This window comes from Gorilla gorilla, chromosome 5 (assembly GCF_029281585.2).
Source record: "Gorilla gorilla gorilla isolate KB3781 chromosome 5, NHGRI_mGorGor1-v2.1_pri, whole genome shotgun sequence".
NCBI classification, from domain to species: domain Eukaryota; kingdom Metazoa; phylum Chordata; class Mammalia; order Primates; family Hominidae; genus Gorilla; species Gorilla gorilla.
In genome coordinates this window covers 59,338,236-59,354,057 of record NC_073229.2, presented here as the reverse complement: position 1 = coordinate 59,354,057, position 15,822 = coordinate 59,338,236, and the positions used below count along the sequence as shown (strand labels likewise).

At 52.8% G+C, this 15,822-nt stretch overlaps 1 protein-coding gene across 9 annotated transcripts in view; it reads right to left on the bottom strand.

The window, feature by feature from the left end:
• The window catches only part of FOXP4 (forkhead box P4), a 53,815-nt gene that overhangs the window by 37,152 nt on the left and 841 nt on the right, over positions 1–15,822 (bottom strand). The window lies entirely within an intron of this gene.

The window sequence follows — 15,822 nt, the reverse complement described above, 5'->3', positions numbered from 1 at the left end:
TAGGCACACCCTATAACCACATGGTCTCCCTGACCCGACTGACAGATGAGTGCCTTGTAGGTAACAATGAGAAACTGTGGAAAGAGACTGGACTGTGATTTCTCTAGTTCCCTCCCCAAGGCAGCAGCTCCCCAAAGCATTTCCCTCCCACTCCCAAATTCTCTCCTTTCACTCCAGAAGAACTCTTCTCCCTCACTCTACCAAGCCATTTGCTCAGCTTTCATCCTGGCTGGAAGCAGAGTCGGGAGGAGATAGAGAACTGCAAGGGGTCCACAGAAGCCACATCCCTGTTCCTGTGGCCCCTCTTCATCTGTGACTCTGGGTGTCACTGTCCCAGTAAGTCTGAGTGGCCTCCTGGGTGCCCTGTATTTGTGAATTTCTCTGTATGCTCCCAAGGGCTTGCTCTTCCCCCAACCCAGCCGCTGCTCCACTCCTAAGTTCTGAGAGGAGCTGGGCTGGAGTAAGGGCAGGATGGGAGTGATGGTTCGGAAGAGATTGAGCACTCGGTCTCAGGCCTTAATGGCCATGTCAGCCTGAGGGCTAGTGGCGGTGAAATGATGGATGGGGTGGGCACCATCCTCCACTTGCCACAGCACAGGGCTCCATCACCCTCCCCTGAAACCACCCAGCCAGCAGCACCTTCCCCCACTTGGGCCTGGGCCTCAGTTACATGAGGGGGATGGGGAGACAGGAGGGAGGGGGGCCTCTCCCCCAACCCTGGCTCTGCTGGTGGTGGAAAGCAGCTGCCCGCTCTGATTCCAAGTCTAGCTTCTCTGAGATCTGAGAACTCCTGGGCCCCAAGGGACAAAGACCAGAGCCTCAGGGGTGTATGCATGCAAAGGAGAAAGGAAAGAGAATCTGGCAGTTACTTCCCTGGGGTTAGGGAGAGTGGCCCCCTTCCAACACTCAAGGAGTATCATAAAGTTGCAGATCAGACAGTAAGTTTGGAAAAAGAGAAAGAAGGAAGGAGGAGGATGCAGACAGAGGTGCTCCTTTCTTTTCTTTTCATGGGGGGGGGGGGCATACAGAGTAACACCCAGGGAACAACATAATTGCTGCAATGTGGTGTATAATAATAGCTATTCAGGGGCCGATCATTCATATTAAACAGGGTGAAGCAAGCCTCTCATTTGCATGCTTGAGATTATATGCATTTGAAAAGTCATTTCCGCAGGGTGTGTGAATGGCATTAATTCCCATGTGGCATGCTCTGCCCCCTCCAGGGTCTTTACCCCACTGACACACACCCATACACCTCCTTCCATGCTCCCGCCCACCTAACAACATACCCCCCAAACCTGCATGACAGGCACTCCCAAGTGCTTTCCGAATTCTCACCTCTGCCCTGGGATACCTGCCCGCCAAGGATGAGCACACCAGAAGCCTCATGTCTCGTGCCCACCTCTCCACAGGGCGCCGCGACAGCACCGGTGTGCTCCCTGCACTGTGGGTGAGCAGCTCTGGGTGCCTGGGACCCAGTCAGCTAAAGACAGGATGGGGAAGGGTGCTGGCGGGAGGCCTTGATTATCAGTCCCCTGTAACTACAAGGGTGTGGGGTATGGAGGAGAAGTCAGTGTCCACAGGAGCCTGAACCCTGGCTAGGGGAGCAGGCAGGGGCCTGGGCTCAGCCACACACCATTGTGAATCCTCTGCCTTCCCTTTTCTCTGAGCCTCTACTTCCCTGTCTCTATACAAATAGGTGGTCCTGAAGGTCTCTTCTCACTCTCAGTCTGGCATGTGGACATGAAACCACAGTACTTCAGTGAATACTGGTAGGCACTGATGGTTGGTCTGCTGGAGTCACAGCCGGGTCCCTTTCACAGTGGACTCCACCCAGTGTAGATCTGAGCTGCTTCCTCTGGTAATGAGGGGCAAGCTCCAAGAGGTCCTCCTTTCTTCTCCACACACCCCTATCTTCCCAATCCATGCTCCTCCCCCAGCCACCAAGGTCCTCAGCAAGGAGCAGCTGAACACCTGCGGAACAGGAAGGCAGAGGCTCTGAGAATTAGACCATCTGGTTTCTAGGCTCAGCTGTGTGACCTTGGGCAAGTCACTGGGGTGCTCTTTCTGCCTCCATACAATAAGGTAGGGATTGGCCAGGGGTCTAAGGTTCGCTAATACTGGGCTCTTATCCCCCACCCCAGACTTTCCATATGCCTCTCCTACCACATGTTGGGGGCAAATGGAGATAGCACCGGAGGCCGAGTTATTTTGGCAGGTCCAGGATTTGTCTGAGGCTCAGGTCCTGCACTTAGGCAGGACCTAGTGGCCCAACCCTCAGCGTTCCCCGTGGGGGAGCCAGGGCACCTCGGAGCCTATGTCAGGCCTAGAGGCTCCTGCAGATGCCGTCGGAAGGAAGCTGGGTCAAAGCCGCGGCTGCCTCTTCCGCTCTGAGGCAGTCTGCGGGCCGCTGGGGGCTCCCACTTCCCCGGAGGCTCCTGGCTCTTCAAAGAACCTGGGCGGGCGAGTGCGCAAAGAGGGACGCCCTTGGAACTCGCCGGAGACCGCCCCGTCCCCTCCCTGGCCGGAAGTGACGAGTTCCACCTACCTTGGGGCCAAAGGGGGGACCCACGGGCTGGGGTGCTTTTGTGGAAGGAGAAAAGAGACGGGGAACCCCACATGCGGAGAAACCTTTTGTGCCTTTTCGCGGGCCCATATGGCGTAGCGAGTATTAATTACCGTCGCTTTTTAATTAACAATCGCTTAATCTGAGCCGTAACATTTGCCATGACACCCCGCGCCTCGCCGCGAACCCGCACCGCCCGCCCTGCCAACTCATCAATTAATTTTTATTGACGTTTTCTTCCCCCAAACAGGCACAATACCAGGGTTTTCCAATTAACACCTCTGCGATCTCTAATTAGTGCAATTAACAGACTGATGGATGCCCGGAGTTTACCCGCGGGGGAGGGAGAGAGGGGCGGGGCAGCCCCCAGCGCGCTCCTGGGCGCGCGTCCTGCCGGGAGCACACGTGCACGCGCAGCTGGAGTGGAGATGAGGCCCCAGTTCTTAAGAGAGACACGGGTGGGGAATGACCACAGGTAGCCCGTACCCAGAGCAATGGTGGCGGTTGGAATTTAAATAAGATATCGTTTCCAGTTCTCCAGAAACCTATAATATAGTCTGGGAGACAGCAGGACGTGGCCCAGCTGACAGCCTGACCCTGTAAGTTGGTGTCTAGCCCCAGCGCTAACACCAATTTACTACTGAATGACTTCTTTCAGAGTGGTGGTGGTGCGGGGGAGAGTCTCACTTTGTTGCCCAGGCTGGTCTCCAACTCCTGGGCTCAAGTGATCCTCCCTCCTCAGTCTCCCAAAGTGCTGGGATTACTGGCCTGAGCCACCGCACCTGGCCTACTAGAGTGACTTGGAGCAAGTTGATTCTCCTCTTTTCTTCTCTGTATAATGGGGAGAACTGGACTAGATGTAGCCATCTCTTTTATAATTTATAATTCCAACAAAGATTAGGAAGCAGATTGCAATAAGAGGTAAGATTTCTTAAAATACAATAGCACGGAGTAGAAGATGAGAATGACGGACCACAACGTTAAATCAGGGGGTTGCAGACCTGAGTGCATCAAAGTCACCTTGGAGAGCTTGTTAAAACACAGATTACTGGGCCCCAACAGAAGCTGCTAACCCAACAGGTCTGGAGTGGGCCTGGGAATCTGTATTTCTAAGAAGTTCCTAGGTGATGCTGATGGTGGTTGTCCCAGGCAATGGGGCTCCAATGATGAACACTAACTTTAGTTATGAGTTTCCTGCTGGGCAAAACTAGATGATATATCTGCAAAAGCCATTCAATCATTCAACATGTATTTAGGGCCCCATTAAGCTAAGCACTGGGGATCTACCTGAAGGAAAGTGAAATGTGGACCCTACTGAACAAGACAGTGCAGCAGTGTCCTTAGATGCTCTGAGAGCTGCAGGTAAAGGGCTCAGCAAGGGCAACTGGTAATAATGGAGGTCCTAGCCCCTTCTCTTTTTTTTCTAGATAAACCTGGCACTTATTTTTCCTCAAAACAAGTTTCCTAAAAACCAGTGGGGCTTTAGCCATGAACAAAGTCATGCTTCTCTCTCCTCCAGTGGTTGGCCAGGAGCATGTTTCACCAGCAATGACCCTTCATCCATTCATTGGTGCGACCAATGTTTAAGTACCTACAGTGTGCCAGGCTCTGTGTATGCAGACTCCAGCAGAGCAGGACACAGGCCTTGCTCTTGTGGAGCTTATGTTCCCATGAAGAGTGTACAAATGTTAACTAAATACACAAGTAAATGGAGAAGCCCAAGTCAGATACATTCTATCAAGTGTGAGTACAGGAAATAAATGGGGATCTAAGGTAAGTGGAGAGGGGCAGGGAAAGCCTCCTTTTGCCAGGAAAGGGCATTTATGCTTAGATATGAAGGCTGAGTAGGTACTGGCCAGGCAAAGTATACAATGAATGCAGGGCAAAGAACGTACGCAAAGGCCTTTATTTTACAAAAGAAGGGTCGTCAGTTTCAGACTTTTCCAGAATGAAAAACCTTTGAAATACATACATTTCTAGATTATATAAAAAGATACACACGTGGATACCAGAGCACAAGGATGTCTTCTAGTTCCTTCTTTCTCTATTTGTTTCTTTCTAGCTATCCTGCTATATCTTACTTGTGTCAAGAGATATAAAACAGAGGGCTTTTCAGAGCAATGAGCCCTGGCCCTACAAGTAACTGCAGGATGCTTCCCAATCCAAAGTCCCAGGGACCAGCCTCCCCCATTCAGCCCTGGCCCCAGAGGCCCACTGGCTTCTAGCTTCAGGCTCCAGGTAAGGGGAGGGCTCCAGGGCAGTGGCCACTTTGGGCCTCTGGCTTACTTAGCCAGCCACTCATTTGCCAGATGAACTGCTAACCCTTCCTGGCCTCTTACTACCTTTGTGACATTGAGGAATGAGGTCACCAGTCTGAGCCCTGGTTTCCTTATCTGTAATGTGGGGCCAATGCCAGTACACCTTCCTTCCAGGGTTGCAGTGGTATCAAATAAGACACACTGCATGAGGAAGATGTTTAGAGAAGGGTAGTTACTATAATTCCAGGAGTCCAGAAAGTCCTGCTACAACCCACCTGAGTGGGCTATGGTTTAAAAATTGATCCCACCCCCCTCTCCCAGCCCTTGGTTCAGCACTTGAAGAAAGTGAGTCAAGACCCATGGGTTAGAATGTGGCTATAGCTCCAGAATAGGTCCTGAAGCCAGAGGTGGGTGATGTGAGTCACGCACTGCTTGGCTCCCTGATCGTGCCAGCAGTTTCTCTCCCCAAGCACATGGGGCTCTGTGAGTTCCACAGTAGGCTTAATCCCTCTCCAAGCCCCTGCCCTCCTTGGGCACTCCTCATTGTGTGGGTCAGAGGCTGGCAAGCTGGACTTCCCTCTGTACCCCCATCTCTGCCTGAGTTCCTGGCCTGGGAGTCTCCCTCAATGACTGTGACATCCTAGAAGCTGCCTACCCCAACTCTAGGGACCATTCAAGGCCTCTTAGCACAACACTTGGGTGCTCGGAGGAGCTCAGTACAAGTGGCAGGGCAAAGACATTCCTATCTGAAAGGCTCCACCAAAGCCTTCCATTTGTAAGGTGAATCTGCCATCCTGTGCTGTCTGTTCCAGGTCCTCTCCCAAGTTCCAAATACATTTATTTCTGAATCCTAAAAGTAAGAGACATCCTGGTAGAAAATTTTGAAAAAAAGAAAAAAAAATAGAGTACTCATAATCCTACCTTGCAGAGATCTAGCCCTTTGGGATATATAGCCTTTCCGGTCAATCCATTCTCACTCTCTCTTGGCATATAAACATTTAAAAAGTGAAATTTGGGTCATAATCTATAGATGGTTTGAATTTTCATCTTTTTCCACTCACCACTTACTATCATAAGCATTTCCACATGCTATCAAATATTTTAAGCAACAGTTTCTAATGGTCACACAGTTGCTTGAATGGGCCGCATGTTCCAGAATGTATTGCGCCAATCCCCTAGAGTTGGACATCTAGGCTGTTAGCTATGTTTTACTATGACTCTGCAGTAAATGGGAACAGGATACTCTACATTTTTGACTAGTTGCATAGGATACATGTTTAGAAGGTGGAACTGCATATTTTTAAGGTTCTTGATATATTCATTCCCAAACTGATGCCCATAAAATTCATACCAATTTTGCCCAGTTCTTCTTTAGCAAGCAGTCACATCTCATAAGACTCTCGAGCCCTAACCTCTTTAGTGATTTCCCTCAATTCTCCTCAGCTCCTTCTCCAGGAGATTCTCAGAGCCTGAATAAGGCATTTGCAACTCAACACTACAGACCCTGTTAAATCTGGGTGAGTTCCCTAAGGTCAGAGTGGGGTAGGGAGCCTTCACCTGCAGCTGATACTGAGCACAGTGGGCACTGGGGTTGGGGCAAATGGAGGTGAGCAAAACGCAATCCTTGCTTTTGCCGGGCTTGAAATGGAGACAGGAGAAAGACTAATGGGCAGGTAAGTTTTCCTTCTAAACATCGGAATCATCTGGGGAGCTTTAAAAAAACAAACCAACCCATACCTATGGCCCACCCTAAGTCAATTAAATCGCACTCTTCAGGGAACTGGACCCAGGCGTGGATATTTTAAAAAGCTTTCCAAGCATTCTAAATTCCCAGTGCAGCCAGGATTGAGAACTTCTGTCTTACACAACACACACAGCTTTACAAATGTTATGTTAGACACTGGGGACCATGGAGCCTGGAGGGAGTAAGGGGTGCTCTGGGAAGGCTTTCTGTAGGAGGTGGCTTCTGAGCTGAGCCATGACGCAGCAAGGCCTCGGCACTCAATTTGTGAATACATTTTATTGTTAAAAACCATTCGCTTGCCGGGCGCGGTGGCTCACACCTGTAATCCCAGCACTCTGGGAGGCCAAGGCGGGCAAATCACGAGGTCAGGAGATCGAGACCATCCTGGCTAACATGGTGAAACCCTATCTCTACTAAAAATACAAAAAATTAGCCGGGCATGTTGGCGGGCGCCTGTAGTCCCAGCTACTCAGGAGACTGAGACAGGAGAATGGTGTGAACCTGGGAGGTGGAGCTTGCAGTGAGCCGAGATGACGCTACTGCACTCCAGCCTGGGCAACAGAGCGAGACTCCATTTCCAAAAAAAAAAAAAAAAAAAATTCACAGAGTCCCCAAGAGTGCTTTCCTATAGCCCCTCCCTCCTCTCTCCCCCATGCAATTTTGCGCTCATTTTGACAGAGGATGGAACCACACTTCAAAGATGCCAAAGACTTGACAAGGTTACCTGACTGCTAAGTGGCTGAGCCAAACTGAAACCAGGTGGCTCTCCTGACTCCTAAACCAGTGCTCCTCCCCGCGTCCTAACTCCCCGAGTCACTCTGGAATCCAAGCCTTCCCTTACCCCTACCACCACCCTCCACCTTACCTTTTACTGGCTCCATCCCTGAAACGCTCCCACAGGCCCTGGCAAGGTGGCCTCCCTCAATACCCCTTCCCACTACACAGACCAAAAAAAAGAATTAACAATACAGGGGGAAAAAAAAGAAAGAGAACCAAAGATCCCACTCCATCTCATTAAGAAAGTAAACATAAGAGCCATCTAAGTGTCTAATTAAGCTTCTAATTAGTCCCTGCTTGTTACTAATGCAAATTAGATTACTCCGCTTAACTACAGCATGTCCACAACACCCTTGTTAATTGCGGCCTTTTGAAATTAAATTACTCCCTAATTAGCATATCAAAGCCATTGATTCGGAGCTGGGAAAGATGAGGGCAAGAGGAGCCCAATGCCAAGTTTGGTTAATCAGAGACGGCTAATTAAATAGTGACGTCTTATGTGGGGGGCCTGCTGGTTAAGGGGTAGGGGCAACTCGCCCAGGGCCTGAATGGCCATCTGGAGCCTGGTTCTGGTGGTGCCTTTGGCACCAGGGTTTCCTTTGGGCACAGGAGGGGCTCTAGCGGGCCTGGGACAAACCACTGAGTATGGCCATTTCTGGGCCCCTGGCTGTTCTGCCCAGCCTGCCCCTGACATGCCTTGGCTCCTCCCTTCATTTCCCCAGATGTAGGGGGCAAGTGATGACTTTATCATAGAGGGGCTCACCCTGGCAGGGATGGGCTGATTTCATCTTGAAACAGGCCCCCGGAGACACAAGGCCTTATGGTACAAAGACCTAACCTCTATGGTAGAAAGAAGGGAAAAAGAATCACCCACCACCATCAGTTCTTTTTTTTTTTTTTTTGAGACAGGGTCTCACTCTGTGTCGCTCAGACTGGGGTGCAGTAGCGCGATCTTGGCTCACTCACTGCAACCTTTCCTCCTTGGCTTAAGTGATCCTCTGGTCTCAGCCTCCCGAGTAGCTGGGACTACAGTCACATGCCACCACACCCTACTTTTTGTATTTTTTGTAGAGAGGGGGTTTCACCATATTGCCCAGGCTGGTCTCAAACTCCTGAGCTCAACTGATCCTCCCACTTTGGCCTCCCAAGTGCTGGGATTACAGGCATGAGCCACTGCGCCCATCCCACCATCAGTTATTAAGTAGCTGTGTGGGAATTAGATTTGGGTCAGGGTGTCCTTATAGGTCCTCTCTCTGAGATCTTTTTGTACAGACCCTGCAGTCTTTTTTTTTTTTTTTTTTTGGAGGCAGAGTCTCATTCTGTCGCCCAGGCTAGAGTGCAGTGGCACAATCTAGGCTCACTGCAACCTCCGCCTCCCAGGTTCAAGCAATTCTCCTGCCTCAGCCTCCTGAGTAGCTGGGACTACAGGTGCCTGCCACCACGCCCGGCTAACTTTTGTATTTTTAGTAGAGATGGGGTTTCGCCATGTTGGCCAGGATGGTCTTGAACCACTGACCTCAGGTGATTCACCTGCCTTGGCCTCCCAAAGTGCTGGGATTACAGGCGTGAGCCACCGTGCCTGGCCAGACTCTGCAGAGTCCTTCAGACACTGTCCCACACTAGATTCTCCTTGAGGAATACTGGGGACAGGTGAATCTCCATGTCAAAGCTGCAAACCAAAATGCCTTCAGGGGCTAGGCTGGTCATTTAGGAGGCCAGGTGAGGAGGGCACGAGGAGGCAGCTGCCACTCAATCCCAGTCCATCCTTTCCACACAGAAATGCAGGCTCAGTGTTGACAGGGCTTGGGTTTTTCAAAAGGAGCAGAAGTGGGGATATTTATGTGAAATTTACCATTGTAATGAACTGTGTGTGGGTCAACAAAACTCAGCAGGGATGAGGTTAGTCCACTTGTGACCTCAGCCCTTATGGCCAGCATTTCAGAAAGGCAAGTTCCAGTTAACTGTGACTTGGGGCAAGTCAGGTAACCTCTCTGGGCCTGGGTACTTCACCTATGAAATGAAAGTGATAATTACCACTGCCTGGAGAATCTTTCAGGGTTGTTGTGGGGATAAGAACAAGGAGGTATGTGAAATGGCAAAGCACAGTTCCTCAGTCAGGGTCTGGTGACTACCTAGCTCTACCTGCCACAACAACCTCCCAGGTTTCCTAATAGGGATGTCCTATTAGAACTTTCTTCCCCCATCTTCCATGCAGGGGGCAGAGCAAGGGCTTCCAAGTGTCCTTGAAAATGCTGAGGGCTTGTTCCTGCAGATATCTGACCTGACTGTTGGGAGCCTTGGAGGTACCACACACCTATGCCCTCTGCCCTGCGTTTTAATGGATCAGCTCTGGCAGGGGCAGCAGCTTCTGAATGACAAAATCCTGAGGGTTAAAACGTCCCTAACTTGGTCCTTCTCTACCTCCCCTGTCCCCAACTAGGATGCAGTCTGTTCCCAGCTCTTCCTCCCTCCCCTAGTCCTCCTAAGTTTCTCACCAGTAGCCCCTGGAGCACACAGGATCACGGCCAAATTCCCAAAGGGTGAGATTCTGTTTACTTAAGGAGAGATCAGACAGGGTCCAGGGGAGGGGAAGTCCTCCTGCCCCCACCTCTGAAAGGGCGAATCCCAGCCAGTACCCAGTCCATGGGTATCCATCCAAGCCAAACTGGGCAAAGGGGCACAGAGCAGTGGTTTTATTTTAGAAAATAAGTGCAATTAAAAGAAAGGCAGAAAAAAAGGAATGGGGGAGGAGAAGGCTGCCCTGGTGTGAGGGGGAGGGGGGACGGCGGCGCACAAGGGCCAAGCTGAAGCTCGCCTCGCCTCGCGGAGCTCTCTCTCCCAACGAGATTCAATTAATTGATAACATGAGGCATCAAATTAATTTCTGGAGAATGTGAGATTCTGATGAAGGGAAATCTCGTCGATGGGGATCAGGTGGGAGGGGGCAGGCAGCACCCCTTTTAATCAGGCTCCACTGCCTAATTGGGAAGGAGGAGACTTGCATGGGTCGTAGTGTCCTCTGCCCTGAGCTCCACAGCACCCCTTTCAAGAAGGACCCATGGAAGCAGTAGGCTCCCGATGCCCTTGGAACAAAGAGGGTGTGCGTTGAGACCTTCAGGTCTCTTCTTGCCTGGCTCCCAACCCACAGCTTCAGGATGGTGAGCCCGAGGACATGGGGCTGCAGGTGCCCTCTTCACCCACTGTACAGTTAGGAAAACTGAGGCCCAGAGAGAAGACGGGTCATGCCTAAGGCCGAAGAGTGAGTTAGGAAGTTGGCAGCAGTGGGCTTACCGGGGCCCCTCATCATGTACCTGTGTGGGTACAGACCGTTTAGGCCTAGATCCACAAAATCATCTCTGAGCACAATCGGTGGGCAGCTTTCTCTGTGGCTAAAAACTGCCATGCTGCCTGAGCCGTCCCCTCTTCCAGTGTTTCCGGATCCCCAGCTGCCGGGCCCGAGCTAGCCCAGCTGCAGTTATTTTCTCTGCGTCTGGTGAGTGCTGAAAACCCCTTGTGTTACATCCCTGTGCTCAGGTCTCAGACATGCAGGAGCTTCCAGCAACTGGAACTGATGCGCTCAGTTAAAAAGGTAAAAGCTCACTGAGGGAACAATCCAAAGCAAGTGCTCAGCTGGGGAGGGGAAACAGGTAGCTCTGGCTCTCTGGGAAAAAAAAGCTCAGAGGCTTCCTGAAGGAGGGATTCTCTCAGTGGACCAACTCTACACCCTCAGCATGGCCTGACCATCCAGCTTCTCCAGCTCCCATCCAGAGATGCAGCCTCAAAAAGCCTGGTGCTTTGCTCTGAGTGCTTACAGCCGCAGCCTCTCGCTGGGTCTCCCACAAATCCTGATGTTTCATATCTCCCCAAAACTCTCCCCAGTGCACCCCTTCCTTCCAGGATGCGGATGTGCATCTGCAGGGGAACCCCAAAGGAAAGGAGGAAGTACACCGCCACCCTCTTTTGAAGCAACTTCTTTAGGCCTGGGTCTCCATAGAAATGTTCTCCTAGAAACGTAAAGCCAGCCGGGAATGGAATCCAAGGAAGCCCCCCTGAGGAGATGAGAACGGAAGCTACCCCAACCTCCCACCCCCTGGTTTCATTTCACACGGGGAGGCCCTCCTAAGGGCTCTCTGGGTGGCACACATGTCCTGTCTCAGCTGGGGGTTTCAGGACCCACGCTGGCTCAGGTGGCCAGTGCCCACAGATCTGTGCTCCGGCCCTTGTTCTATTTCTGATTTTCCAAGTTGCACGTGAGCCACCCCTTCTCCGGGTCCCTCCTGCTGCCCTTCACCAGCCTGGCCTCCAGCACACAGTAGGCGCTCCACAGTGTTCGTAGCATGGATACAACTACTGAGTCCCTGGCTCCATTCCCTAAGCCACCCTACCTTCAAGTCGCCATCATTTTGCCACCCTTTTGCTGCTACTTGAGTAACTTCTGCTCCCACCAGTCCTGCCTACCTTGAACAAATGCCGGATGGTCTCTATTCTACATACTGTTAGTCTGAGGAAAACCCACCACGTCGCCCCATTTTCCATTTACATGGTAGCCTGGGTCACAGACCATCAGAACTGCAGCAGGAAAGGAAACACCATTTACCTCTATCTTGCACTATCAACTGGCTCCACCCACCATCAGGCCTGGCTGTGGAGGCTCCAGTTGGCCAGAGGATGGGGCCCAGAGAGGTGGGCAGAGCAGCTGGGATTCAGTGAACAGGCGGCTGTATGGCTACCATCCAGACGGGAGAGAAGGAAGGTGCAGGGCTGTGCCAGAGGGACAGCCGGGAAAAGACCCTGATCTCAAGAGGGATCCTGGGACCAGGATCAAGGCAAGGAGGGCATTCGCCAGGCCCAGGCATGTCCAGCCCGGCGACACACCACAGCAACAGTGACTCCACGGTCCAACACCTGCGGCCCTGTCCAGATGTGTACCTTTTGTGCCAGGAGCTCTTGTTTTCTAGCTCAGGCAGGTGTGCCCTGCGTCCAGGTTCTGCAAGGGCCCAGGAGCAACATCTCACAAGACCACAGCATCCGAAGTGGCAGAATTCAGAGGAAAGAGGGTTCCCACTGTGATCCCGGCTTGGTGGAACTGGCAGCGGACTGAAGGTGTGTATTTCCACAGAGAATCCTGGGAGGCAACGCTGAAGGGAGCCAATAACTTCAGGCTCAAGGGGAGTTTCCTTCTGCTTCTTTGAGATGATCCATTCAGTGATAGGTCCCAAACTGGTCTGAGACTTGCTGCCAAAATCTCCCATAAGGACGTGTAGGCTAGGCTTTCCAAACCCTAGAAATCTCCCTTTCTGGAGAGAGGGGTTATCAGTCATTTTTCCTCCTCTGCATTCTGGGGAATTCTCTCTCCCATTTGTGTGTCTCACAAGAACCTTAGGAGTGCCTGGGGAATGCTCCAGGGTTGTGTGCAGGTGGAAACACCAGATTCTGCACCTACAGTCCCCCTCTCCACTTAAAGGGAAAAGAGAAAGAATTCACACTAGAAGGCAGGCGGCCTAGGCCAAGCTTATGGAGGAGGGAGGGAGGAGTGGCAGCTCCTCCCATCCCTTCCTTTCTCCCTTCACCACAGCACACGCTCAAGCCCTGCTGGTTATACTGGGAGTCGAGGGCCCCATATTTTAGTTCCAGCTCTGCTACCATGTAGCTGTGTAACCTTGGACAAGTTGCCTCTTCTCTCTGGACTTCGTTTTCCCAACCCATAAAATGAAGATTAATACTTCAGTATTTCCATATTCAACCAACATGTGGCCTGGCAGTGCTAGCAAATTAATAATAAACGCCATCCTTTGATCAGTACTACCATGCACCCGGCACTGTGCTAGGTACTTGACATCTGCTCTCTCATCTAACTCCCAAACGGAATCTCTAAGGTGGGTATTATGACCTACTTTACAATGTAAGAAAATTGAGGTTCGAAGAGCTTAATTAAGTTCTCCAGAGTCCCATCTCTAATGCCAAGTTCCAAAGCCTTTTCCACTCTGACACATGTTCTGCCCTGGGGAGGCCTCAGTTCCTTGCTCTGGGTTCCAGAGTTCTGGAACCAAATCTGAGGAGGTCATTCCAGCCAACGGAGCCTCAGAGTCCTGTCAAAAATAGTACCTGCCCTGCCTTGGTCTAGGGAAGCTGGAGGGTGGTAAGATCTGTGAGAAGGGAAACTGGTTTCCTTGCTCACTCGGCGCCTGGCGTTTCGGGTAGGAAGGGTTAAGATGCAGGGAAGGCTTCTTGGGGAGACAACCCTTCCCTCCCCTTGCACCTCACACCTCTCCTCTGAAACAGACACCCTGTTCCCATTCTTCTCCCCCCCACCCTCCCCCCCACCATGTGATATCTGTCTCTCCTACCCCAACAATCTGAGGTCCAGAGAGCAGACCCCAGCCTTCATTGCTTGGGTACCCCAGTACTCAGCCTGGGACCTGCCCAGGCAGAGTAGGGGCTCAGCAAACATTTGGGGGAATTACTGGATCAAAAGCAAGCCTTCCTCTCCCAGTCCCTCTGCTTCCCTCCCACCAAGGAAGAGGTATGTTTGGGGTAGGGGCCCAGCAGGATATGCACATTCCTGGCAAGAAGGGACCTACCTGCCTACAGCCAGAACGGAAGTTTTCGGCTCTAAAGGCAGAGGAAGGGGGCTGGGGGCGTCTAGATGTGAGGAAGATCCCTACACCGAAAGGGACAGGAGCAGGTCCCTTTGCAAGTGGGACCCTTTGCAAATGCTCTGGCCCTGGCGTTCTCCAGCACTGGGGTCAGGTCTTTCTCTCTCCAGGGCTCAGGGGTTCCCCAACTCCGTAACTCCTGGGAAACCTGTCCAGGACAGGGAGAAGGATAGAAAACCCCACCCAGACGCCCAGCCCTTGGTGCCAGGAGAGAAGGCTCCCATGGTCTCCCAAACTTAGTAGCAAGGCTGGAGCCAGGATAAAGTGGGTCCTGAGGGTCCCGCAGGAGAGATTCAGCGCTCACCCTGGCCCTGGGTGTGGAGGCTGAGAGGGGGCAACCACAAAACCACCTCTTCCCCTTGCCACCTTGCCCCACTGACTAGAGTGTGAGTGACTCCCCCAACTCACAGTTTTTTGAGAGTTTCAGATCGAAAGGGCACCATGGGAGCCAACAAGCTGTCCAGGTACCAAGAGCAGAGCCCCAGTATCCTCCCTCCAGCCACCAGGTAACAGAGCCCCAAAACCCCGAGGCAAAAGTTTCTCAAGTTGAAAAAAAAAAAAAAAAAAGGCCTTCAGACTTCCCCACAGCGGTTTTCCGCGGGGGCGGGCAGAGGTTTTCTGAGGCCGTGGCTCCCCTTCAGGCGGCTGGGTCCACTGGGCCTGGCCTTCGGCCCCTGCACCTACCGGCTGGTTCGCAGCGGGGGGAGGGGGTAGGGGGAGAGCTCAAAATGCCCGGTGCCCGCAGGGCATGGCGGTCAGGGGGCCGTTCAGCCCTGGTTCTCTGTGGAAAGTGAGCTTCTGGGTTCGACAGTGGGACCGGCACAGACCTTCCCGCAGCTACAGGCCATACGACAACCCCGCTGCTCTTTCTTTCTGCGGGCACTCGGGCCAGTCCTAACAATTGCCCCTCAAGCTGTGTGTGCTGCCCTAACCCTCAATCCCGGACCCGAAACAGTGCGTGCTGGGACGAATCTAGGCAGGTCTCCGAAACCGGGGTGAAGATGCTGAAGTTCAGGTAAAAACCCGCATTGGCCAAAATGCTCCCGGGCTTTCTCGGGAGTCACCCGAATGGCAACTTCAGACTCGGGTTTGCTTCTCCGGACTCCCCACCCCTATTCCCGGCTCCAGGCGCCGCGGTCAACCTGCGGGGAGACTAGGCGTTGGGGTGCCAGACACGCGGTGATCTCCAGACGCCCGAAACGCCAGGCGCCGAGTGAGCGAGGAAACCACCCGGGAGGGGGCTGGCCAGGGAAGCCGGGGAGCAAAGGAAAGAGCGGGGCGCGCTCTGGGCTCAGGGTTCCCATACCCTTTCCCCCCAACCTAGGATCGGGGTGGGACGCAGGTGTGTTCACGAGATCGCCCCAGTTGGGGGACACAGGGAATCTGCCGCCGTCTGGGCCTGTCTCAAAATCCGCATTCCACGAAATTACCCGGTCCTTTATGGGGGCGGCCGGGACCCCAGGTCGCATTCTAGCGCCACTGGCTCTGCTCTGACGCAGCCCAAGGAAGTTTGTTTGGCGTGGATGAGGAGCCCGAGGCTGAAGCGCCGCCGGTCAGAGAGGTGCTGGGGTTGTCCAGGGGAGATACCAGACTCCTCAGTTGGGGCGGGGGGGTCCTGCTCGGTCACTCCGGGCTCCTTCCCTGGTGGCCTCCGGGCCCCCGTGGCCGCCCTCTCTTCCCCCCTTACGTGGTGAAGCGGGAGCTCTCTCCACAGCGGGTGAGTAGAGGTGTCAGCCAGATCGTTTCCCCACCCTCCACCTCCGGCGCACAAATCACAGGGGCCATTTCCAGACGCTCTCAAGTCCCCAAGAAGTTTTCCGC